Source organism: Aulonocara stuartgranti, assembly GCF_965226115.1.
Source record: "Aulonocara stuartgranti genome assembly, chromosome: 1".
Classification (NCBI taxonomy): Eukaryota; Metazoa; Chordata; class Actinopteri; order Cichliformes; family Cichlidae; genus Aulonocara; species Aulonocara stuartgranti.
The window spans coordinates 36,609,081-36,635,801 of record NC_138939.1 but is presented as its reverse complement, the minus strand read 5'-3'; the positions used below and the strand labels follow the sequence as shown (position 1 = coordinate 36,635,801).

The 26,721-nt window shown below is 42.7% G+C and overlaps 1 protein-coding gene across 2 annotated transcripts in view; it reads right to left on the bottom strand.

The window, feature by feature from the left end:
* The window catches only part of c1qtnf4 (C1q and TNF related 4), a 55,266-nt gene that overhangs the window by 14,553 nt on the left and 13,992 nt on the right, over positions 1 to 26,721 (bottom strand). Inside the window, exon 1 of one of the 2 annotated variants that reach the window (XM_082516518.1) lies at positions 18,498 to 19,314. The exons of the other annotated variant lie outside the window; for it this stretch is intronic. The gene's annotated coding sequence lies outside the window, so the exon portion shown is untranslated. Of the gene's footprint in view, positions 1 to 18,497; positions 19,315 to 26,721 lie in introns of those variants that run through there. 2 annotated transcript variants of the gene reach the window in all.

The window sequence follows — 26,721 nt, the reverse complement described above, 5'->3', positions numbered from 1 at the left end:
ATGGTCCCAGTGAGTCCTGGATATGTTCCTTTTAACAAAAGACGTCTGTTCTTCCATGTGCCAGAGGATTTACTATGTACTGGAGTAAAACATCTCCTACCCTCATTCCCCTTAAATACTGTTTGTGTTTTCTGGCTTTTTGTCTCAGGGCAACAACAGAAGTAGGCCAGAGCTGTGTTTACATACACTGTAGAATCAGGTGGAACTGAACACATGAAAAACAAATTACAATAAGCAAAAAACAAACAAACAAACATGTAAATGCTGCCATCAAACTGCCTCTTTTGTCTTGCCTTCAGACTGCTCAGTAGTTTATCTGTAGTTGTCCAGATATTCGGTGAGTTCTTAAACTCCATGGTATGCAAATATCCGTGTCAGTACTAGCTGTTTCAAAGTGCCAGGAAACATGTTCTGGGAAAATCCACGGGGACTGATTCATTACTCAGTTCGCCAACCAACCGGATGTACGAGTTGGCGCTGCCGCGATACACCTAATCCACCGTGCCTACATCCATCTGGACAGGACAGGAGGGGCTGTCCAAATGATGCTCTTTGATTTCTCCAGTGTCTTCAGCACATTTCAAAATGTCCTGAACAGTGTTGGGTGTAATGCGTACTGTAATTAAATTACTTTTCCACTGAAAAAGTAGAGTAACTAATTACTGTTCATTTTTAGGTATTTTAATTACAGTTACTTACAATGTACTTACAACGTAGAAGTAAGCTCTGCTGCTTTAACACCGCTGTAGTGCAGCTGCGCGTCATTTCGCACCAGTTTGCTGCATAGTCGTATTCTAAAGCGAAAGATGTCGGACTCGGCTGAAGCGAGTGGCTGTTTTATGAAATGGACATATTCCCATCTCTTCACTTTTCTGAAACAAGCAGACAAGAACATTACAGTAAAATGTAAGCTATGTCTTGGGGAGAAAAAACTATCGGCCGCTGTTAATAGCACGAGTAATCTACTGAAGCACCTGACACGAGAGCATAGACGAACACTTCTGAGTGATCCTTGTTCATCATCCATGGATAACACCGCGACAACTCCTGCTAAGCAGGCAAAACGTGATTTTACTTCAGCAGCACAGAAAGCGTCTGAAGGTGAGCTTAAAAAATGATTGCGGGCTACATTGTGGAAGAGATGCTACCGCTGCGTACTGTAGAGTCTCCGTCTTTAAAAAAATGTATTTATTATTTAAAGAGTTTAATTTCTATTGTTTGCCCATTCAAGGTTTATAGGGATTTTAAGAAGTATTTAGTTAAATTACTTATTTAGTAATTAAGTTACTTTTCTGACACAGTAATTAGATAAGTATTTTAAATACAATATTGACTAAGTAATTAGTAATTAGTAATTAATTACTTTTTTAAAGTAACTTACCCAACACTGGTCCTGAATGACTGTCCTGCACATTGATACACCTCTTAATCCTTTCAGAGTGTTGTTTTGAAGACCTCCAGAATAGTTTTCTTATATGTATCAAAATAAAAGCATAAACTTGGATTTTTAACGCAGATGCAGAACATGAAACACTTATAGCTGAGATATTTCCTCACTGGTCAGAACTGCGTTAAACACAGATTACTGTACGCTAGCACATTCACATTTAAAACTGTGTCAGACACAGAAGTTTGGACGGCCACTGCAAGGAACTGTGTCTTATTCCCTTTTCACTCTGCCCCCTGTACACATAGGCAGTGGCATCTCATATTCAGAACAGGATCTGCAGCTACCGGATACCGGATGAGCTTTCAGAATACCTGAGAGTGGTAGACTAGTGTGTGTTCAACTATTTGCAACTGAACATCAACACACCAAATGTGCTGGAGGTACAGGATTACCTCACCTCTTCTTTCCGTTACAGTAAACACAGTGCAGATGGTAGCGGAAGAGTCAAAGTTCATTTTGCAGCTGTGGAGGCTCCAGCTGTATTTTGTACAGACAGAAGATTTTTTGAAACTTCTTTTCCTAATGAATGTTTTCCACCTTCTTGGCATTTGGTTAACTACAAAAGCAAGTTGTGTAATTAATGTATTTGCCATAAAATACATGGAGTATGAATCATGTGCTTTTGCACTGTTGTGTTCTGCCAGTTTAACTCCAAGTCCTTCACCTTGCTGGAAAATCAACATTATCACAGAAGATGAAAGGTTGCATGCCTCAGTGACAGTCGCAGCAATCTTATCAAAAGAGCTCTGATCCTAGAGGGGATCAATCACTGTCTGTACGGGACTCCCCACCACTCAGCTGAGTGATAAAGCAGCAGCACAGAGCTGGTTGTGTGTCTGTTCACTGTATACACAGCATGAGTGTTACAGAGCTGCTGTATTTTCTGATGGCTAAAACACAAAACACAAAGCATCCTGCATTTGAAAAGGCATCCATCTTCCCAAGAGATTCAGAGATTTGTGCATTAGCCAAGAAAACCACCATCTGCAGTCATTTGTATTTGCCAATATGTGCATACATGGAGCGAGAGGTGGAGAAGAAAAACTCCAAGATCCCCAAACTGATAGTAGGCATTGGTGAAAACTGATAAGATATTCATTCAATTTAAGTCATCAAAGTAGGAACTGGGTTAAGGTGGGTTGCAAAGTGGCTTGTTGGTGTAAGCAACTATAGGCAGAGCAGTTAGAGAAAGAATCAGCTGAGCTTGATTTCATGGCCTCCCTGAACAAATTGTTTCCCCAAATCTAAGTAGCTTTACTCAAAAAGTCTCATCTTGTTGTTCGATGGGGTTGAAAATAAAACGGGCTTGCACAGATGTGATGGATTCAAAGGGGTTTTAAATACTCATCTGTGTTTGTTCTTAAAAGGCCATAATGATTGTTTGTAGAGGTAAAATCATAAGCTATCATACTCAGTTGAATAATAGTTTTTTCACCATGTGATTTCTAATATCTACACTCTCTGTGATCCACAGATTAAGCAGAGACACTGAGGAACACACAGAAATATCTGTGTGTTTTTCAGACAGCAGAAACATGTGAGCCAAACTCCTCTTTGTCTCCAAAGGTCAGCCTGTGGGGGATTTCAAAACCAGCCTTATTCTTAGATTGACCTTCATGCATTTTTGAGTTTGTAGAGAGGATTTTAAAAGAGTCTCACAGAGAATTTCTCTTGTAGAAGTTAGTTAAAATACTACAAATGCATATCAGTGTGGTGTCATGGATTGCACCGCAGTGAACCAAATGTCCTCAGAGACAGCGAATCCTTGGCAGGTTCATTGCTTTACGAGCTTTGTCTTTATTCTTTTCTAATATCAGCTCGCCATCAGATTAAGCACCATCTTGTGTTATCAGTAGAGTTGGTGCTTCTAGTCCATTTTCTCTCGTGTTGTGGTTCTCCCCGAGATATGCCCCGCGTCTAAAAATAGAGGGAGGAGAAGGGCTGATTTGTCCTCCCTGGAAACAGATCGATACCTGACGATTGAGATGGGAGAGAGAAGGAGGACAAGAGGAGGGAGAGAAAATGGAGGAAAGGTGGAGAAAGAGAAGAACGATGAACAAATCTGGCAGAATTTCTTGGAGTGGATCTAGCTGTTGAGTGGTTACTGGGGATTTAAAATACATTAATAGTGTGTGTGTTTGTGCATGCGTGCTCATGTGGCCTATATAACTTTGTCATGTGGGTGGTGGTGTGCGTTTTTGTGTAGTCTCTGCTGCGTGGGTTGTTGGTGGTGTGTATCAGAAGAAATGTGTGACTGCGAGTGTGAATTTATCTGTGTGTGCTGATTAAAGTTATATTTTTGTGCACATGTGGGTTCACACATCTGAATCATGCTTGTTTCTGCCCTATATAATGTGGTTAAGGTTATATGAACAGTGGGGGAAATAATCCTTTCATGCCCTGAATCAGTAAGTGTGCTCACTTACAAAGAAGGGAACAGCCTGTAATCTATATGGTTGTCTCATTTTAATGGAGAGAGGCAGAATATCAACCACAGGGCCCAGGAAATATTACAATATTTTTCAGACAATAAGGTGCACTTAAAATCCTTTTATTTTCTCAAAAATCGACAGTGTGCCTTATGTATGAATTCTGGTTGTCCTTACTGACCTCGAACTGATTTTATGTGGTCAAATATCTGTCAAAAAATGTTGGTAAGCTACAAAGCCGCACCGCTTGATGGATTGTTGGAGCATTACGGCTACCGTAGTCAGGAGCCTCGCGGAATAATCTGGGTCCTAAACTCCATCCGCTTCAGGTCCCAAAGTCTGAAATTCTTTCATCTTTAATAAAATCATCAGCGTTGCTGCTTTACCAGGTGAAACAATTAAGTTTAACATCCAGGCATCCATGAAAAAGGAATTTATTACATTTCACTGAGTTAGAAGTTAGCAGGAAGTTAGCTCACTAGTTTCCACCTAATCATGATATAACATGTTCTGAGTGAGAGATTTCTGAAAATTTCAAACGTACAGCTCTGCTATCACTTCCAACATAAATGAAGACAGAAAACTAAACAGCAGTGACGTTTGTAGGGTTACCGAAGTTGGGCTAGCTGGTATATAATGATGTGCTACGTGGTGGCTAGCGACACAGTTATGTTAGCATAGCATAAACACAGTGAAGCTGGAGGATGAACGCTAACTTTTTTCCCCTTGATAAAAGTTAGCCTGAGGGTTCCCGATGGTTAGGGACATATGCAATCGCATGGCAGGATGCTGTAAACGGACCAAACTTCAGTCAGGAGAACAACTGAGATTATTCATCCACAATACAAGGTTAGTCATTAATATACTGCAACAACATGGGAATAGAGCAGCTGCCAGAGAATTCAACATTAATGAGTCTGTCACGGTACTGGGTCATGGGAGCCAGTGTGTGGGTTGTTAATGTGTCATTTTGTATTAATTTGTGTTCTAGTTTCAGTTTAGCTCATCCAGTCAATTTCTAGGTTGCTATTAGTCCTTTGTTTCTTAATTTCTTTGTGTCAACATGGGGAACTTTACAACATGTAAAGTTCCCCATGTTGTTTATTGTGTGTTATTGGTCATGTTTCTTGCCTGCCTGGTTAATGTTGTCAAGTTTGTGTCATGCCTGCTTCTTATCATGTTTTCCTGTTTATTATGAAAGTCCAGTTTCCATGTCTTTGTGTTTTGGTTTACATTTCCTGTGCATCATTATGTTCATCCTAGTCAGCTGTTTCCTCATGTGTCTCCACTCCCCCTGATCACCTTATGTGTATATTTAAGTCCTTTGTCTCTTACTGTTCTTTGTCAGGTTGTGTGTTATCCTCACCACAGATTTAATAGTTTTCCCTCATTGTTTCACTGTATTTCATAGCATTCCTAGTTACTCTGTGTTCATAGTTTTTCATAGTTCTTTCACAGAGTGTCATTGTCATTTAGTTTACACAGTGTTCTTAGTCCCCTTAGTTTTCCCAGTTTCAGTGTGTCTCTAGAGTTGTTCTCATGCCATCAGCCACAACAAAGGCTCGCTTTATTTTTGGACTTAGTTCTGTCTTCACTGTATCTGCTTTTGGGTCTACCTCATCTACACACCGGCGCACCCCGCCGTGACAGCACGACCTGACCATGTCAGACCCAGCGGACAGTCCAGATGAGATGGGGGAGGAGCTGCAGCGGATCAGCCAGCTCATGACACGCATCTGCGGGTGCATGGACCCCAGAGTGGTGTCCACTGTGTTGGCGGCTATAGACGCCATCCTGTCGCAGCTCCGGCAGTTTCCCCAGCTTTTTGAGGCATTCGACTCTCTGGCCCCCCTGAAGGAGGAGCTTCGCACCCATCGCTGGCTTAGAGAGTGTTGAAAGCCGCAGCAGCACCCACGAATTCACCCCGTAAACGGGTGTCGTCGCCGCTGCCTCGTGAGCCAGAGGCAGTCAGAGTTGGAATGCTGAAGCTCGCCACTGCTCTGCCAGCGTCTCACCATTCATCGGCTTCCTCATCTCCGCCACAGTCAAGCTGCACAGAGGTGGTGGAGGCCATCAATTTTGGTGACGATGAGCGGCAGCAGGTGTTACGAGCCTTTCGGGAGGAAGAGCTCCGTTGGAAGCCCTGGCTCATTTTCGTGGAGGAGCTCTCGCCAGTCGCCCCGCTTCGGACCGGCCACTCACCTTCGCCGCCTCAATCGGACTACTCATCTCCTGTTTCCTATCTGGCACGGATGTGGTTGGAGGACGAGGGGAAATTCAAGTTTTGTCCACGGCCGCTTCAAAGAGGAAGCGGCGTTCACGTCGCCGTCGTGCATTGCTACGGCATGTCTTGCCTCCACTGAGCAGCACAAGGATGCTGTGGAGGTCATGGATTTCAACCTCGAGGAGCGGCAGTGCGCTGCATGCGCTCAACTAGGGGAAGAGCTCCGGTGGAAGCCGTGGTTCACTCCTAACTATGACAAGATTTTCCGGGGAACTTGCCTGGCTCTCGGGGGCCCCCTGAGCTGCCAGAAACTCTCCCCTACCGCTCTGTCAGCACCTAGTTCCCCAGCCTCTGCAATGGTGCATGAGGAACCGCTGTCTGGTTCATTGGAAACCACCATCAAGAAGAAACGGCGTTCGTGTCGCCGTCGCGCTGCGCAACGACTGGAGGTGAGTGAATGCAGTCTTTCATCACCAGTCTTCGTTGAAACATTAGAAGATGAACTAGATTCAGAATTACAGATTCAAGAGTCAAAGTTAAAAGAGACTCATAGTGTGAAGATGGCCGACTGTAGTACTGAGAATGGTGTGGTCTGTTCGTCTGGCTTCTATGCACAAGGAGTAAGACCCACACAGACTGTGAATTCCAGCACTGGAGAGTTTCAGCCTGTGTTTTTGTCACGCCCTTCCAAACAGGAGATTGACGGCTCAGCTGCTGCGCTGACGGGGAATCCTGTGTCATGTGTCCTCCTGTTTGTGAAGACGTTTGTTCAGAGTTAGACAGTGCTGAGTTTCAGCTACCGTATTTTCACGACCATAAGGCGCACTTAAAAGTCTTAGATTTTCTTCAAAAAGTACGGCGCGCCCTATAGCGCAGTGCGCCCTGTGTGTTGTAAGGAGGTAGTAGAGAACACCATGAGAACGCTAAAGGGTGAAGTGTGGGCACAACCCTGAAAATGGCAAAGAGACACGCTTATGAAGCACAGTTTAAACTGAAGGCCATCAGCTACGCGGAGGAACATGGAAATCGAGCAGCGGCGAGAGAATTTAAGATTAACGAATCGATGGTTCGCAAATGGAGGAAGCTAGAAAACAAGCTCCGGCAGGTCAAGAAAACGCAGCTGAGTTTCCGCGGACATAAGGCGAGGTGGCCCGAGTTGGAGGAAAGACTCGAGCGGTGGATCATCGAGCAAAGAACGAGCGGGAGAAGCGTTTCGACGGTCACCATTCGGCTAAAAGCAGTTTCACTTTCACTTTTTATGAAACGGTGCCATTTTTCCATCCGGACCAGGACTACGGTAGCGCAGCAACTTCCAGCGGATTATAAGGAAAAGCTGGCCATCTTCCGCTCCTACTGCAGCAAACACATCGGCGACAAAAACATCCAGCCCAGCCACATCACAAACATGGACGAGGTCCCGCTCACTTTTGACATCCCGGTGAGTCACACTGTGGAGAAGAAGGGGACCAGCACGGTAGCGATACGCACAACGGGGCACGAAAAGTCTTCTTTTACTGTTGTGCTTGGCTGCCATGCTAATGGACAGAAACTGCCGCCTATGGAGATTTTTAAGAGAAAGACTTTTCCTAAAGAGAAGTTTCCAGCAGGAATCATCATTAAGGCAAATGAAAAGGGCTGGATGGATGAGGAAATGATGAAAGAGTGGCTGAGGGAGGTGTATGTAAGGAGACCAGGTGGTTTTTTCCACGCATCACCATCGCTCTTAATCTGTGACTCTATGCGTGCCCATCTCACAGCCGATGTGAAAAAACTAGTGAAACAAATGAACTGTGAGCTTGCTGTCATTCCGGGAGGCCTGACAAAGGAACTCCAACCGCTGGGCATCGGTGTGAACCGCCCGTTCAAAGTAAGGCTGCGAGCGGCCTGGGAGCGATGGATGACCGATGGAGACCACAGTTTCACCAAGAGTGGAAGGCAGCGCCGGGCGAGTTACGCCACAATTTGCGAATGGATTGTAGATGCTTGGGCTAACATGTCTGCTGGCACTGTTGTTCAAGCTTTCGCAAAAGCCGGCATCATTTCTGAGGAGCCGCACGGCACAGAAAGTGACTCTGACAGTGAAGAAAGTGAACCTGGCATGTTTGATGGAGATTTAGCGCAGCTGTTCAATTCAGACACAGAGGATGAGGACTTCGATGGGTTTGATTGATGATAAAAATGTGAGTACCAAACTTTGTTTTGCTCCTGCTTTATTTTTAAATACGCACACTTGTATGCTTGTGTGTTGTTGATGATGACGATTACTGGTAATAAAAATGTGAGTAAGGTACCGAACTCAGGTTTGCTCCCGCTTTATTTTTAAATACGCATACGGTACTTGTATGCGCCCTATGATCCAGTGCGCCTTATGTGTGTGTTAAATACAGTAATGGCACACATAACTGAGACTGCGCCTTTTAGTACAGTGCGTCTTATGGTCGTGAAAATACGGTAAGTAATGCGCCGCTAACCAAGCCACAGACAGGAGATTTTGTTTCTAAAACAATTGTGAACAATTCTAGTACTCCTGTAAAGTCCTCTGATGCTGCACTTAGACTAAAAGAGACTTTCACAGATCATAATGTGAATAGTGTGGGCGGTGGGGTGGAGGTGCTTTCTTCTGCGACATATGTTGTGCCAAGGGTTCCATCACAGACTATGTGTGACCGATGCCTCCCTTCCTGTGTCTGCTCTGCTCACCCCAGAGCCACTTCAAGAAGCTAATGATGGTGTTACTGAGTCACTGGAGAAAGTCATGTTTGGGGATCTTGTTCAAAATAAAGATTTCAATGTACCAGAACTGATTGGTTCCCTAGCCACACCCTCTTTTGGAGCCTGTCTTCAGAGACTGTGTTTCTTCTCCTCCAGGCCCCTCTGCTTTCATAGCAAGTAAAGACATTTCAGAGGTGGCCAGTCCTGAATTAAAGTGTGAACAGACCGTGTGTGAAGTGACAAGTGATAAGGTATTGCCTGCTGTTGTGTGCAAAGAACTGAAAACTATAGATGCTGGTCAAAGACTCACTATGAAACTCACTGACAACAACACGAATTCAGATCATAGAAATCCAAGCGGTAACATTACTCAACCTGAAATCTGTTTTCCTCTGAATATTAAGCAGGATGCTTCTGAACTGTTTAACTCCAGCACTGTCACCTCCAATCAGGTGATCATGGCTGAAAGTGGGGAGTCCAATCTAACTGTTAGTGAACTTCTGTTATCCCCTCCCAGAGTTAACGTGATGTCTGTCTTCTCTGGCTCTGTAAACTCATCACTAGACGAGGTTTCATGTTGGGATAACAGTGTTACCACCCAGTCACAATCTGAAAAGTCATCTCTTTTCATTAAGGATTCTAGCGCAGCGTTATCTGCACCCATTTCTCCATACAATCTAAATGTACCACTTACCACTATCATTCTGTTGTCATTAACCAGATACATACCTGAGTATTTAATGTTTGTCCTCGAGCCTCACCATAAAGGTCTAAGTCATGTTTTTGTGTGCCAGGTTGTGATCCTTGTTTTTCGTGTGGCTGGACCAGCCCCTCTGAACTTTAAGGAACTGTCATTGATTGAATTCAACCAGCCTATGCTGAATTCTTCTGTGTCTGAAGAGACTGGACCATTTGCCTTTAAGCCAATTAAGACTGCCTCAGACTCTGAGAACGTAAAGACTGCTGGCTCAGGATCAGTGATCATTAACACTACTAATTTCATGGCCGCTTGTTTACAGATTGTGGGCACTATGGACTGTTTTTCACCTGCTCTCTCTCTCTGCATGATTATGCCTCAGTCCTTGGCGCAGGCCACAGTTCAGCCACCTGCTCAATCTCTAGTTTTGCCTCTAGATCAGTCACATGCGCTTTTACTTGCACAAGTAGCAGTTCAGCTCCCTGTACGCTTAGCAGCTCAGCTGTTGGCGCACCCTGCTGCCATGCTCTCAGTTTTGCAGGGGGCCTCCATACCTGCTGGTCCTGCATCGGCTTCCGCTGCTGGCTCAGGTGAGCCAGCCCAGCACCCAGCAGCTTCCATGCCGCCGTCTACATCAACTGGGGGTTCAGGAGAACCCAGCCAGCATCCTGCCTCGCCAGCTGGAGGGTCTGGGGAGCCTAGGATTGCCAACCGTCCCTTAAAAAACGGAATCGTACCGTATTGAGCTAATAAGGGACGCACTTTGTCCCGTAATACAGTGAGAATCAAAAGTAATCTATAAATGTTAATGGAATTAACGCTTTGTTTGAAAACATAATTCCCAGCCCCTCTCCTGCTTTGTGACCAATGAGCTGACAGCACACTTATGACAATTCGAGTATGACAATTCAGATTACCGCTCATCTCATTGGTCGAGGAAAGGTCGCTTGCGGAGAAAATACTGGAAGACAACAGATGACCACAACAAGAAGCATGGCCAACAGGGAAACAAATGCCGACACTGCGGTGCAAGTCTCGGTTGACAGTACACCTAAAGCTGGGCAGACTCTGTGCGATTTTCAAACTGCACGATTGACTCACAGGGGTTAGAAGTTGGTAGGTCACGATGCAGGTCTCACACTATACCGCCCGATGCTCTGATGCGACCTGAGAGCTCACACTGTGCGTCCATAAAATGAAGGTTATAACAGAAAATCTGTCGCTCTCTCCCTCTCTGTCTTTCACTCACACAGACACGCACACCACCACCATCAACTTTGCTAAATTGCTAATGAAAAGCATTGATCAGGCAGCTGTGATAAAGCAGCAATGTAAATCCAACTATTTTCACGGTTGTTGTGGTCGTGATAATTTTGTGATGCCACATTGAAAAGGCTCGGGTGAGCTTTCCAAAGTTCTACAAGTTGTGCCTCTATCGCTTGTGTCCAGATCACAGGCTGCACAGCTGTGCTGCTCCGTCTTTTTCACCGACGTTTACGTGTTTGCGCGTGAGCAGTGTGAGCGGCTGTGGTGACACCCTCACGAGCGATTGATGATCGGGAGCTGGTCGTGAGGTGTTAATCGCTTCTCGTTACCCCACGTATACTACACGATGCACGATGAAGGCCAAAATCGGGCCGATCACCAAATCGGCCGCACGACTCAAAAATCGGCTCAAAATGGGCCAAAAATCGCACAGTGTAAGCCCAGCATTAGAGCAGCAATGTTTGTTCCCCTCAGAGAAAGAAAAAAAAAGGCTGCAAAAGTACAGGGAGGAATGGGAAAAGGAAAACACCTGGCTGGGAAAGTGCACGATAACACCTATAAAGCGCACTGCACTGTGTGCCGGCGCACTTTTTCCATAGGCATGCTTCTAATGGTGGGCACATGAAGAACATGAGGGGCGTGAAAGCTTGGGGAACCCTTAACCAATTTTTTGTCGGTGGCACGGTGGCACGGTGGTTAGCACTGTTGCCGCACAGCAAGAAGGTCCTGAGTTCAATTCCAACATCAGGCCGGGGTCTTTCTGTGTGGAGTTTGCATGTTCTCCCCGTGTTTGTGTGGGTTTCCTCCGGGTACTCCGGCTTCCTCCCACCATCCAAAGACATGCAGCTTGTGGGGGATAGGTTAATTGGAAAATCCAAATTGCCATTAGGTGTGAATGTGCGAGTGAATGTGAGCGCGAATGGTTGTCTGTCCCTGTGTGTTGGCCCTGCGACAGACTGGCGACCTGTCCAGGGTGTACCCCGCCTCTCGCCCTATGACAGCTGGGATAGGCTCCAGCGCCCCCCACGACCCTGAAAAGGAGAAGCGGAAGCGAATGGATGGATGGATGGTAATTTACCTGTTACTACCACACACCAAATCTGGTCGTTGGTACTTGCTGGCTTGTGTAGCCACTAGGTAACAAAAGCTCAACATTGCACCTAGGGTCCTGGAGCACTTCCGTTGTGTTTTGGGGTTTGCACGTGTTTTGGAATTTGTACGTGCTTTGGAGTTTGTACGTGCTTTGTCTCTAGGGGCCACCGTACAAAAGTGCTTGCTCCCCTACAACCTAGCCAGAATGTGGGATCCCACAGACTGGCTTTGTGCCCAGAGCTGCACAAGGCTGGAATGGGTTACAGTATAAGATCATCAGCACGAGGCTTACTGAGAAGGGAACAAGTCTTGGTGTGAAACAGAAGAAATTTCCAATGCTTATATAAAATGTCATCAACTTGACCTGCTATGGTTGGAGGAAAGGAAATGCTGAGTATGACCCAAAGAGTCAAGCATGGAGGTGGAAGCATTATGCTTTGGGGCTGTTTTTCTGCTAAGGGTTCAGGATGACTTCAATGCATTGTGGGGCCAGTTGATGGTATTAGGTACCACAAAATCTTGCACAGGAAGCTCTTTCCCTCAGCCAGAACATTTGAGGATTCAGCATAACAGTAACCCAAAATATACCACCAAGCCAACAAAGGAGTGGCTTTGAAGAGGCACATTAAGTTCTTGGAGTGGCCAAACCAGTCTACTTCCAACCTGTAGGAAATCTGTGGAGGGATCTGAACATCGAATTGGCAGCCAAGAAACCTTAAAGGATTTAGTGAGTTTCTGTAAAGAGGACTGGGCCAAAATCCCTCCTGCGATATGTGCAAACCTGTTGACCAGCTACAAGAAGAAACATCTTACTGCTGTTCTTGCCAACACGGGTTTCTCCACCAAGTATTACGTTATGTTGGCTTTGGAATTCTGTCTCTCTCCATTAAAATGAAATGATCATAACATAAACTCTTGATTTCTTTATAAGTGGAAAAACACACAAAGTCAGCAGGGGTTCAAATTATTATTTCCCTCCCTGTATATGACTTTATGTCTATATTCTACTGTATATGTCACAGTATCTTGTTTCAGGATGATTAAATTGTCTTTTTTTCTTTCTCAAACATAAATAATCTGGTCAAACACTAAATACACTGTATACATAAGTTATACAGCATGTGACAGGATACTTTGGCACTAGTTGGAGCTTGCTGAAAAAGAAATATGTTGAAGGTCACACACCAAGTTTTATTTTGCAGTGCAACTTTGTCACCTCGGCATGTGCATGGTTTAATCTACAGAGGAATGTTACAGACACTACAGACACACTGCTTATACCGACCAGCTTTAATATGACCTTTTCCCCTCCATTAGAATATTTTTGTGGTTATATTTTTATGCAGATTCCCAGCAAACCTTTAAATCATTTCCGTTACCCTCTTGTCACTCAGAAATGAATAAATGTCAGTAGTGGACAGAATATTTGGTTTCTGGGGGGAATTTTTTCACGTTTATTTTTGCGCTGCTGTACATGTGTATGACAAACATACTTCAGAGTGTTTTTGTGGATGTGCAGGGAAGAGTTGGTTTATTTGTGCGTGCATGTGTGAATCTCTCTCTTCCATGCTGAGCCATCTGCTCGAGGTGATAACAGACACATTAGCCTACAGACTGAAGCAAAACAGCCATTCTCCAGCTTTCTCCAGCTGGCTCAGGATGACTAGTTCATATTACCTTTAAGAGAACCTGTTAATATGTTTTCATTTTTCCTGCTGCTGCTGTCCACAAACTGCAGCGCCATCGTCTCCCATTTAACCCTCAGCTAAGATTTCCTCAGCTAATCTAAGGACGATGACTGAAGCTGAGAACGTGTAGGACAGGAACAAAAAAAGAACAAATTTTGTGCTCAACAGTTCAGCATTTTATTTCTCATGGTGTTTAATAATGGAACCAAACCAATGCATCTGAGACATTTCACATCATTGTGACAGAAGGACTGGCACGTTAAAATCCTCTTGAGTCATCATGGTTCTGTCTCTTTTGTGTGAACTGACCAATATGAGCACAGTCTTTTTTCCTCCATGGCTCAGTTTTTTTTTTTACAACTGTAAACAAGACAAAGCCAAAAAAGACTGACATTAAAGTGTAGCTGCAGTTTACATTTGTGGACGCATTTCTGGTCATTTGCCTCTGTACTGCAGCCGCTTTCAGTCCCACTGTGTCTGTTCATGGCTCTCTCTGCCTTCAGTTTTATCTCCAGCATCTGCCTGACCTGGCTGTTGATGAACATCCAGTTTCTTTGCAGTACTCCTTGAGCTACTATCCATTTGGATACATTTGGACTGTGAAGTGCTGTCCGATTGATTTTGCAGCATTTGGCCAAATCTGAGCAGATTCAAACTGATCCTGCTGCTTTTATCAGCACTCACATCATCAATAAACACTAGTGACACAGTTTCACTGGCAGGCGTTTGCATGCCCATCCCACAACACTGGTATGGTATGTTTTACCTCATGAGCTATTTCTCTTCTTCTCCAGACTTTTCTCTTCCCATCATTCTGGTTAATCTAAGTTCATTTTACTTTCTTCTGTCCAAAGAACTTTATTCCAGACCTGTGTGGCCTTTTTTGTTTTAATGGAATTCCCATTTGTCAGTGTAACCAGTGCTTTGCACCACTGCAAACCCTTTTTATTTTCATTTACTGTATGAATGTGTCTCTTCATTGTAGACTTGGCAGTGATGCAGCGATCTATTCATGAATGTTCTGACTTTGTTAGATGGTGATTTGGACAATGCGAATGTTTTTACTCTTACTCTGATTTTGTTGTTTGTTTCAGTCTTCCTCATTTGCATCCACGTGTCTTTGACAGTCAAACTCAGAGTTCCAGTGAAGATAGACCAAATAAAATGCAACTCTTGGAATCAACTCAAGACTTTATTTCTGCTGAATTTTTCATGGACTTATGAGGAAACTGACCTGACCATAAAACAGCTTTATCAATTTCTCTTGAGCCTTTGAATATGAAGGCATGCGTATAAAAATGACTGTGAAACAATTAATGCAATACTTTTGTTTGCACCTCAAATTAAAGCTTAAAGTCTGTACTTCAGTCACACACGCACTGTGTGATTTCAAATTAACTGTGTCATTGTCTAAGATTGTTTGGACCTACATGTAGATTACATGTACATTGACATGAAGTTAACAGCCAGTATCATAAAATCAGATATCTTAATTTTCTAAAATGTTCTGGCTTTCTGATGACACTGCTTAGTAAATGTGAAAGATTTGCAATATTTAGTCTGCTAAGTAAATCAGGGAAAGGGAAGACTTTACTCTATAACCTGTTATCCTGGCACAAACAGACAAAAGTACTGTATAGCACTGAATAAACTGACTTCAGGGATTCTGTAAAAAGACCTTACAGATTTTACCCAGCTGTGCAGATATGTGTAGGCTTTTAGCCTCTTCTAGCTCAGTGTTTTGGTTTAATGGCAGCTTATTCTACAGCTTAGTCCAAGTGTTTTTTATCAGCCCCATTTCCAACAACAACAGGCAGCAAACAAGCTCTTAACAAACCCTTGTCCTCCATCAGATTGCATCATTTGCAGAAATAATCTGTAGTGCTTTGGCCACATGTATAAATGACACACATAGACCATGCACATGCTTTCTAACACATAAATAAGCTTTATAAAGGACAGTGAAACTACAACCATGTATTGTTGTTATATTGCATGTTTATGAACACATCTATCTACAGCTCTTTCTGTTACCTGTAATTATTGACTCTTCTTCTGTGATTTGAGCTTATTTTTTAAAGTCTATTTTTTCCTTGCAGCAGCGTTCTGTACCCTGAACTTAAAGGATCGATCGCCTCCATCACATTTGTTGTTCCTCAGTAGCTTTTCTTCTGTTCTCAACAACAAAAGCACATTTCACCCACTTCTCCTGTGACTCTCTCAGTTTCACAGTCTGTAAAATTGCATGTCTACTTTGATATTGTCTTATTAAAAAATTATTGTCAAATAACTTGTGGAGCAAACAGTGATTCTGTATGCAAATGATGAAAAATGAGATGGTCTGCTTCCACTTGCTGCTAAAGACGATAGAAGAAATGCACTTTTAGTAGTTCACAGTAACAGCGTGTACGCATGGCTGCATAAAGCCTATGAAAACAAAGTGTATGTACTTTTCTGTCCTTGTGATTATTCACAGGGTTAGCTGGTTGTCTGCATGCGTCCCTAGGTGTGGACAAATGCAAACCTGCATTTTAATATTTCATACCATAATGCAGACATAGTCTCTACTCCCAAATTAATTTTCATTTCCCTTTTCATGTTGGTAATAACTATCACTGAGGCCAGCTGCTCCCTTCGACCTTTAGCTTTTACACCAATGTGCAGTGATGGTAGAAACCTTCATTTTCATCATGTTTACTAGCCAGTGCTCTGATGTGAATGTGATGTTAGTAACTGTAACTGTTCTAATAATAGCCGTGCTATCACTCTTTAAAACAGCATGGTTCAATTTCTATGGCAAGACCTTTGGTTCAGCAAAAACGAAGATATAAGCAGCTGATTCAGTCTCATTGTGTAACCCAGCTTTTGCTTTCCTCTGAGCAATAGCGCTCTCTTTCTGATACACCCACCCCCACCACACACACACACACACACACACACACACACACACACACACACACACACTATTCTTCATTAGATCAAAGCCACACAGAGAACTATTGTTGCATTGTATAGGCCAGTACAACTGCTTTTGCTCTGTGAAAGCAAGAGAAAAAAAACAAAACAAAAGTATCTCTCATCACACATGTGTGCACACACATTCACACACACTCTGGGGGGCCAATATTTGACTTAAAGTGTTCCATTTTTCTACCAACGTATGCTTTTACTGAATTTTCAGTGTGTTTGGGATCAACGACAAACTAAAAAATGAAGCTGTTGCCAATCAGATGCTTTCCAGATGTTGTTGCATTATGGTCAAAATGTGACACTGATAATTCCAACAGTTTTCAGAAGACCCCCAACGCCACACTACCAAACCATCAGTTTATGCATGTGTGTATATGTATATGTGGGGTTTTTTTTGGGTTTTTTTGCCTTTCCCGTTTGGATCTTTAGCCATCAGAATTGTTGTCTGAAGGCCAAGAAAGATTTACTTTATCAAGTGGATCATCACGGCCTTGCCATATTGGTCCATTTGATTGACCTTTATTATAATTATGTATTTATTTGATTAGATTTTCGGTTGTTACAGACGGGACAGACATGACTGGGGGATAGGACAGGGAGAAAGAATGAAAGAAAGAGAGAGAGAGAGAAAGAAAAATAGAGGGGAGAAGAGATGGTGAGAAAGGGTGGAAGAAAAAAAAGAAAAACAAACAAAACACTTGGATCACCTGTATGGAGATAAGAAAAAACAGAAGAGAAAACAAACAGAAAAGAGCAACATAATAAATACCTAATTCAGTAAAATCATAATTCACGTCGGTAGTAATGACACCCGGGTACGCCAATCGGAGGTCACTAAAATCAATATTGAATCGGTGTGCAACTTTGCCAAAACAATGTCGGACTCTGTAGTTTTCTGTGGTCCCCTTCCCAGTCAGACCAGGAGTGACATGTTTAGCCGCATGTTCTCCTTAAATTGCTGGCTGTCTGAGTGGTGTCCCAGAAACGATGTGGGCTTCATAGATAATTGGCAAACCTTCTGGAGGAAACCTGGTCTTGTTAGGAGAGACGGCATCCATCCCACTTTGGATGGAGCAGCTCTCATTTCTAGAAATATGGACAAATTTATTAAACCCCCCATAATATGACTATCCAGAGTTGGGACCAGGAAGCAGAGTTGCAGTCTTACACGCCTCTCTGCAGCTTCTCTCCTCCTGCTACCCCCCCAAAAACCCATCCCCATAGAGACTATGTCAGCTTCCAAACAGACAAAAAAAAAACCCTAAAAACCAGCAACAAACAACTTAAACATAAACAATCACAAAGAAAGAACAATACAGTATCCACATCTGAACCAAAGAGTAAAACAGTGAAATGTGGATTATTAAACTTAATAATTGATCAACAAATCAATTTACTCTGCCTTACAGAAACCTGGTTGCAGCAGGATGATTATGTTATCTTAAATGAATCAACACCCCCGAGTCATTCTAACTACCAGAAATCTCGAAGCACAGGCCGAGGGGGCGGTGTGGCAGCAATTTTTCACACCAGCCTATTAATCAACCAAAGACCCAGACAGACTTTTAATTCATTTGAAAGCCTGATGCTTAGCCTTGTGTAAAACTCAGAAACCAGTCTTACTTGTTATCATCTATCGTCCACCTGGGCCTTACACAGAGTTTCTGTCTGATTTCTCAGACTTTATATCTAATTTAGTGCTCAGCTCAGATAAAATAATTATTGTGGGTGATTTTAACATCAATGTAGATGCTAAAAATGACAGCCTCAACATGGCATTTAATCTGTTATTAGACTCAATTGGCTTCTCTCAAAATGTAAAAGAACCCACCCACTTTAACCCTTTAGAGCCGATCGGAGCGGGAACGCTCTGTTATGCGTAACTATTTTTAAATCCTGGTAGCACTGCAACCACGTAAGCTAGCGCAAAAATTTTTTTTGCATATGAAACCGGAGGAGTTGTACTTACATCTGATGCCATCAGCTTGTCCTAGGTCACGGTTTCCTTCCACATAAAGCTTTGCAAAAACTGCATAAAAAGCGCTTGCAGGAACAAAAACATAATATTCCAGAAACACGCTTTGCCGGTCCGATCAGCTGTTCAAAACACTTCCTACGTTGGAATAGACGTCAGCGCGAACTTTTGCATTTCCGCCATTACCTGGCCGAAACCGGAAGTGACGTCATTTTCGCGGAAATGTAGTCTTTTTTGCGATCAGGGCCTCAGGGCCTATACTGCTCTTTTTAAAAGTTATGTTTGACTTTATGACTTTCTGTGTCGTTTCTGGGATGCTTAGGACTCATATTGCACTGCTGGAAATAGTTTATTTTGATGCATATGCTGCTTTTTTGCAAATTTGCAGTATAATATTTATTTTCGTTTTTCCTGCAGTGTATAAAAATTGGTGTATTTCAAAAATAAAATTATGAAGACACTCAAAATAAATTTCCTGTGGTGGGAAACTATTTTGTGCAACTTTTTTGTATTTACAGTTTTGAGGGATAAGCCTCTTAAATTTCTCTAACTACAAATATATGTTAAAAAATCAAAAACGATTTTCAATTTTTTTGTAGTTTATTGCACTTTTTTGCAATTTATGTAATTACTATGCACTTAATGCATACATATTATTAAAATCTGGGCTATAATGGTTGTATTGATGTATAGCAACTTGAAATGCTCCCAAAAATGGCTCCACAGCATGTAAAAATATAATATAAGCTCTGGCGGACTTGGTTCTATGGTAGGTCTTAAAGGGTTAATCACACTCTAGATCATAGGTGCCAAACTCTGGCCCGCGGGCCAAATTACTATTAGAGCTGGCCTACTGGTATTATACAGCTAATATATATATTGTTTAGTATTAAGCTTTGCTTGTTCCATATTCAGTTTTTCAGCAAAACGTGTTTGAGTCCATAAGAAAAGATTCATTCTTATATCTGGAGGAATAAATATATTTCAATAAATATTAACGTTAGCCCGCGACTTTGTTCCAGTTTTGAATTTTGGCCCACTGTGTATTTGAGTTTGACACCCCTGCTCTAGATCTTGTTTTAACACATGGCATAGAAACTGAACATTTAACAGTGTTTCCTGAAAACCCTCTCCTGTCTGATCATTTCCTGATAACATTTACATTTACAATAATTGATTACACAGCAGTGGAGAGTAGACTTTATCAAAGTAGATGTCTTTCTGAAAGCGCTGTAACTAAGTTTAAGAATATAATCCACCCACTGTTATCATCTTCATTGCCCTGTATCAACACAGAGCAGAGCAGCTATCTGAACGCTACCCCAACAGAGCTCGATTATCTGGTTAATAATTTTACCTCTTCACTACGTACGACTCTGGATACTGTAGCTCCGGTGAAAACTAAGGTCTCAAATCAGAAGTAACACGTAGCCTAAAGCAGATGACTCATAAGCTGGAGCGGAAATGGCGTGTCACAAATTTAGAGGATCATCATTTAGCCTGGAGAAATAGTTTGTTGCTTTATAAGAAAGCCCTCCGCAAAGCCAGAACATCTTACTATTCATCACTGATTGAAGCAAATAAGAACAACCCCAGGTTTCTCTTCAGCACTGTAGCCAGGCTGACAAACAGTCAGAACACTGTTGAGCCAACCATCCCTTTAACGTTAACTAGTAATGACTTCATGAACTTCTTCACAAATAAAATTTTTATCATTACAGAAAAAATTACCAATAATCATCCCACATATGTAATATTATCTACAGCTACTTTCAGTACCATTGATGTTAAGTTAGACTCATTTTCTCCAATTGATCTTTCTGAGTTAACTTCAATAATTACTTCCTCCAAACCATTTTAGACCCCATTCCTACAAAACTGCTCAAAGAAGTCCTGCCATTAATTAATTCTTCGATCTTAAATATGATCAACCTATCTCTAATAATCGGCTATGTACCACAGGCCTTCAAGGTGGCTGTAGTTAAACCTTTACTCAAAAAGCATCTCTAGACCCAGCAGTCTTAGCTAATTATAGGCCAATCTCCAACCTTCCTTTCATATCAAAAATCCTTGAAAGAGTAGTTGTCAAACAGCTAACAGATCATCTGCAGAGGAATGGTTTATTTGAAGAGTTTCAGTCAGGTTTCAGAGCTCAGCACAGCACAGAAACAGCTTTAGTGAAGGTTACAAATGATCTTCTTATGGCCTCTGACAGTGGACTCATCTCTGTGCTTGTCCTGCTAGACCTCAGTCAGCGTTCAATACTGTCGACCATAATATCCTATTAGAGCGATTAGAACATGCTGTAGGTATTACAGGTACTGCGCTGCAGTGGTTTGTATCATATCTATCTAATAGACTCCAATCTGTTCATGTAAATGGAGAGTCCTCTTCACACACTGAGGTTAATTATGGAGTTCCACAGGGTTCAGTGCTAGGACCAATTCTGTTTACATTATACATGCTTCCCTTAGGCAGCATCATTAGAAGACATAGCATAAATGTTCACTGCAATGCAGATGACACTCAGCTCTATCTGTCCATGAAGCCAGACAACACACACCAATTAGTTAAACTGCAGGAATGTCTTAAAGACATAAAGACCTGGATGGCCGCTAACTTTCTGCTTCTTCATTCAGATCAAACTGAGGTTATTGTACTCGGACCTGAAAATCTTAGAAATATGGTATCTAACCAGACTCTTACTCTGGATGGCATTACCTTGGCCTCCAGTAACACTGCTTTCTTCGATTTGTGCAACATCTCTAAAGTTAGAAATATCCTGTCTCAGAGTGACGCTGAAAAACTAGTTCATGCATTTATTACTTCCAGGCTGGACTACTGTAATTCATTATTATCAGGATGTCCTAAAAACTCGCTGAAAAGCCTTCAGCTAATCCAAAATGCTGCAGCAAGAGTCCTGACAGGGACTTGGAAGAGAGAGCAGATTTCTCCTGTATTGGCTTCCCTTCATTGGCTTCCTGTTAAATCCAGAATTGAATTCAAAATCCTGCTTCTCACATACAAGGTCTTAAATAATCAGGCCCCATCTTATCTTAATGACCTTGTAGTACCATATCACCCTATTAAAGCACTTTGCTCTCACACTGCAGACCTACTTGTTGTTCCTAGTGTATTTAAAAGTAGAATGGGAGGCAGAGCCTTCAGCTTTCAGGCCCCTCTTCTGTGGAACCAGCTTCCAGTTTAGATTCAGGAGACAGACACTATCTCTACTTTTAAGATTAGGCTTCAAACTTTCCTTTTTGCTAAAGCATATAGTTAGGGCTGGACCAGGTGACCCTGAATCCACCCTTAGTTATGCTGCAATAGACGTAGGCTGCCGGGGGATTCCCATGATGCATTGAGTTTTTCCTTTCCAGTCACCTTTCTCACTCACTATGTGTTAATAGACCTCTCTGCATTGAATCATATCTGTTATTAACCTCTGTCTCTCTTCCACAGCATGTCTTTATCCTGTCTTCCTTCTCTCACCACAACCAATCACAGCAGATGGCCCCCCCTCCCTGAGCCTGGTTCTGCCGGAGGTTTCTTCCTGTTAAAAGGGAGTTTTTCCTTCCCACTGTCGCCAAAGCGCTTGCTCATAGGGGGTCATATGATTGTTGGGTTTTTCTCTGTATCTATGAAGCGCCTTGAGATGACTTTTGTTGTGATTTGGCGCTATATAAATAAAATTGAATTGAATTGAATTTAATAAATACAACACCATCACAATAAACTAGCTAACAGTAGATAACAGTAGATGCTAAATATTACATGTTATTGTGCAGTACGCAAGATCGACAGCGCACAATGTGCTTTGAGGTAGCAGCCAAGAAAGGTGTAGTTTATGTCTGTGAACACTCGTGTGTACGCCTGTGTGGATCAGCACGCTTGTATTCAAAAAGGTTTCTCCATGTAACGATCTGCTAGGGAGTGTGGGGAGCCAAAGCCCCATCCCCCAGGGCATGAAGCAGGTATGGAGGATATCCAGGCCCCAGACATCCAGAGGCCCCAGAATACGAGGACCGAAGGAGGACCACCAGGGGGCAACCGTGCCACCCTCCTGGGAAGAGCTGAGGAGAGCCTCAAACGAGAGGTCACCCAGCAGCCACGGAGCAGAGGCCAGAGGGGGTTGCAGTGACGTGCCCGCGGGCTCTGCTGGCAGCCAGCTGTGCCAGACAGGACCGGGCCTCAGGCCCTCGGAAGGGGCCCAGCCGGGCCACAGGCGCCAGGCACCACCAATCGGCCACCAGGAGTGAGCCGGTACATACATGAGCACCCAGCCCCAGACACCAAGAACCACCAACACACCAACGTCGGAGGGCATCAGCCACTGGGAGTGTGGTGAGGGAAGAAAGGCCTCCATACCTTGGAGAGCCTGAGATGTTCCCAGAGAGGTGGAGTCTAAAACCCAAGCTGACATATAGACACAGATGAACAGGCGCACGCAGACACAAACGTGCATTCCCACCCCCATATACACAAACAAATACTCGGCACTCACCCGACGTGGAGACAGACACAAATAGACACTGTACACACATTCACACTCCCCAAACATACTCTATATCCCAGGTCCGGGTACCCCCGCCCCCAGAGGGGCAAACCGTGAACTCGACGTATTAGCCAGAGGTCCCTTTACTACGGTTCGGAGCCGCGGACCTGTTTTATATACGCACCGAATAGTTTTCTATACGAGATCGCTGCAGAAAGTGCAGCTTTACCTAATGTCCACCTACTGTTACTCATTTATATTAAGATTTAAACATCTAGTTGGTATGACGAGTAGTCTTCAGTAATAGTAATAAATCACACAGCAATAGTACATTCATGTAGTTGTAAAAAGCATGATAATATATTAAGTGATCCAAAGTATTCAGAATACGTTACTCTCATTGAGTAACGTGACGGAATACGTTACAAAATACATTTTGGGGCATGTAATCTGTAATCTGTAGTGGAATACATTTTAAAAGTAACCTCCCAATACTGCAAACCATGATAAAGGCTCCACTGTGTTTTGATGGTTGTAAGCCCCTACTGTTGTTTCAAATGCTGATTCAAATAAAAAAAAATATATTCAAATTTATATTATAATACCTGTTGAAAAATTCATAACACCGTCTCCTTGACTGGTGAGCTTTGGCTACGTTCTGAGGGAGTTGATGACACATGTTTATTCTTAGGTATGAAACTAAGCACATACACTGCAAAATATTGTTAACATCATGTAGGTAACAAATACAAAACACCTCTAAAGTGGGAGTTTTACATATTATCATATGTTAAATGTCCTGTGAACCACACAGGCTTAGAAATTGTCTGGAAACTTATGACTGCGATGGAAAAATAGTCACTTGTGGAGTGGTTGCTGGAGGTTGTTGACGACGATGATGCCATATCAAAAATGTCCTTGCGCCTGCTTTGGTCACCAGCAGATCATTGCTTCGAGTTTGCATGGAACCAACCAAGCAACCAAAGCAATTTCATGCTGTTGGTGCAGCACCGTATGTCTCTTTGCAGCCAGTTTCACTTTAGCAACACCTATCAACCTTCAGCAAACAATTTGTCGTGGAATACACACTTTTCCCCAGCAATCGATGGTTACTGGGGCCTTACTGGTCTCTAATCCTCGGGCTTTAGCAACTGATTTCACAACAACTTCCAGCAAATAGTTACACCCATTTGGAGAATACATATTTTCCCTGGGAGCAGAGGTTGACTGACTAAAGTAATCAGGATCAGGCTTTGTTTCATCACACTCTTTGAAACAAAGCTGGTTAATGCTTTTGACAGTTTCTTATCCAAAGTAAATTCAAAACCGAAAATGTGACACATGGTTTATCTCACAAACGTTTCAGCTAAAAAAACATCCATATAGTAAGCTGCCATGTTTAAATGGCAAAAGCCTGAAAAATGGGAACCAAAGGCATAATTTGCCATTTGCTGACATGTTTACCCATTCTTAACAGATGAAACATGTTTTGCTTCATGAGCTGGAGCAAACATGAAGTTCCAGCTCAAGACCGGCTCCCTCCTCCTGTCCTCTAAACACACAGGGGTGCAGGCTGCTGATTCCTCCTCTCCCACTGGCATCTGAGTACAAAAGCTCCTTTGAAAATGACTTTGACTGGAACTGCAGCACGCAACCTTGAAAGCCACACAGACAGAGTCAGTGAGAGCCGATCCAAATCCAACGGCTGCTGAGCGGAGAGCAGCATGCACGACACTTTGTGTTTAGTGGTACGGATGCTCATTGGATGCCGTAAATGAGCAGGAATATAAGATGCTGCGGGACAATAGGAACGGGCGTCGTGCTTATTTCTGGTAACAGTCTATCAGCTTATTTCATGTGTGATCTCATCAGCTGTCTTTACTGCACATTAAAGCAATATCACTGTCATCAGTTTCAGAGAGTCATTTTTATCAACATAGCACATTAAGATCGATGATTTCATTGTGTTTCAAAGCACATAGTACAATCAAAATGAATCCTTTCATCTTTGAGAGTACCAGAGGTGCTTTCTTTCAATAACACACTGGAAACCGTGAAGTGTTGAATCTGCAGCTTCCTTCCACCTTGTGGAATTTTAGTGCACTGTTTTCAGCCCTTCATCCCAAAGTTTTAGTGTTTTGGTTAAATCTTCCTCCCCTCACCGTGTTTCAGTTGCGCTATAACCATTTTCACCAAAAAAGCTCTCTGTAAAATGCTCTGACCATGACCCGGGCACCAACCTACAGCAAGTATTCAGCTTTAAGGATTTAGCTAGAGATAGTGCAAAAAGTTACTAACTTATAAATAAGTCTCATAATTTGTACTGAAAGCAGCATTGCATGTTTGTTTGTGGCTATGATGGGATAACCAGTGCTGCTGCTAACCTGGAGATTTAGTGCTTTTGTTCATTTATCAAGAGACATTGTAAGAGAATGGTACTAAAATTTTCAAATAAAAATCTAAGGGAGAAATTGGTGTTGAAATTTAAATTAAAGTCAATTCTTCTAAAATAACTCCCAGGCGGTGTTTCAAGATGGCTACCCAGTTTGTTTCCAGAAGGACTGATTTGGCTAACTGCATATAGACAGATGTTTTCACCACTGCTTCCCAAACCCTGCCAGAATAAAGCTGGTCTCAGGTGGACTTTGGTTAGTTACACTAAAAGGCACCATCAGCTAAATTTCACATTAGTAACTCCTACGCTGGGTTATTCTAACAGTGCAGAGCATGTTACTGTAAATTCTGTAAATTCTGACATAATACTGCAACCTACCATGTTTAGTCTATGCTTACTTTCTAACACAACCTTTAAATTTCTTTTTTATTACTTAAAAAACAATCTATTGTAAAATAAAAGTAGCAATACAAACTAACAAGAGAAATTCAGCAACACCTGCCAAGGGCCATGGTTCGTGACTTTAAGTATCTTCAGGTCTTGGTTCATGACCTGCGGATTAAAGAATGAGATCATGGATACTAAAGGTGGCTAGGCTCAGCCTTAGCTGTGGTCACTTAGGAGGGACCACTCCTCCACGTTAAAGGAGTGAGATGATGTAGTGCAGGCATCAGTATACATCCTGGGCATCTCCTGTGCGAGGTAATCCAGGTATGTCCTCCTGGGATGAGGCATACTCAGAAACGCTGGACAGATTACACCTCTGGCTTGGGAACACCTTGGTCAGAAGAGCTGGATAAAGTGCTTAATGAGAGAGCGGATATAATTTTGAGACTGGATTTTCTGTGTTGTCACTCTCGCCATCTCAGAGATTGATCTCAAATACAGCAAATGGACCGATAGCTAGCTAACAGTTTGTGTTTCAAAATCCAGTTGATAGTCTGTTTCAGGCCATATTTGTTGACATTTGAAATGACCTGCTAATTTTAAAAACATAGCTTATATGCCTGCTTTGCTTCTGTACTGCTAGCTACAGATAAATGAGGCCACTGGAAATCCAGTGAAATCTGTATGGATGCACGAGATGAATGGGTAGGATGTGCAGCGAGTAGTCTCCATGGCATCAGCAGGAAGGACTGCTTGGAAGCAGCAGTGAGATTTTTGATTGTTCCAAATCCTTGTAGTTTTCTGCCGATGATTGACTTATTTAGATGATTACCAAGAGTGACCGGTGAGTTCAAAACAAAAAGTGCTAAAAGCTCAGCATAAATTAAAAACATATTTCCTTCTAAAATGTTTCAAAGAGCATTAAGTTGTCAGAAATCCAA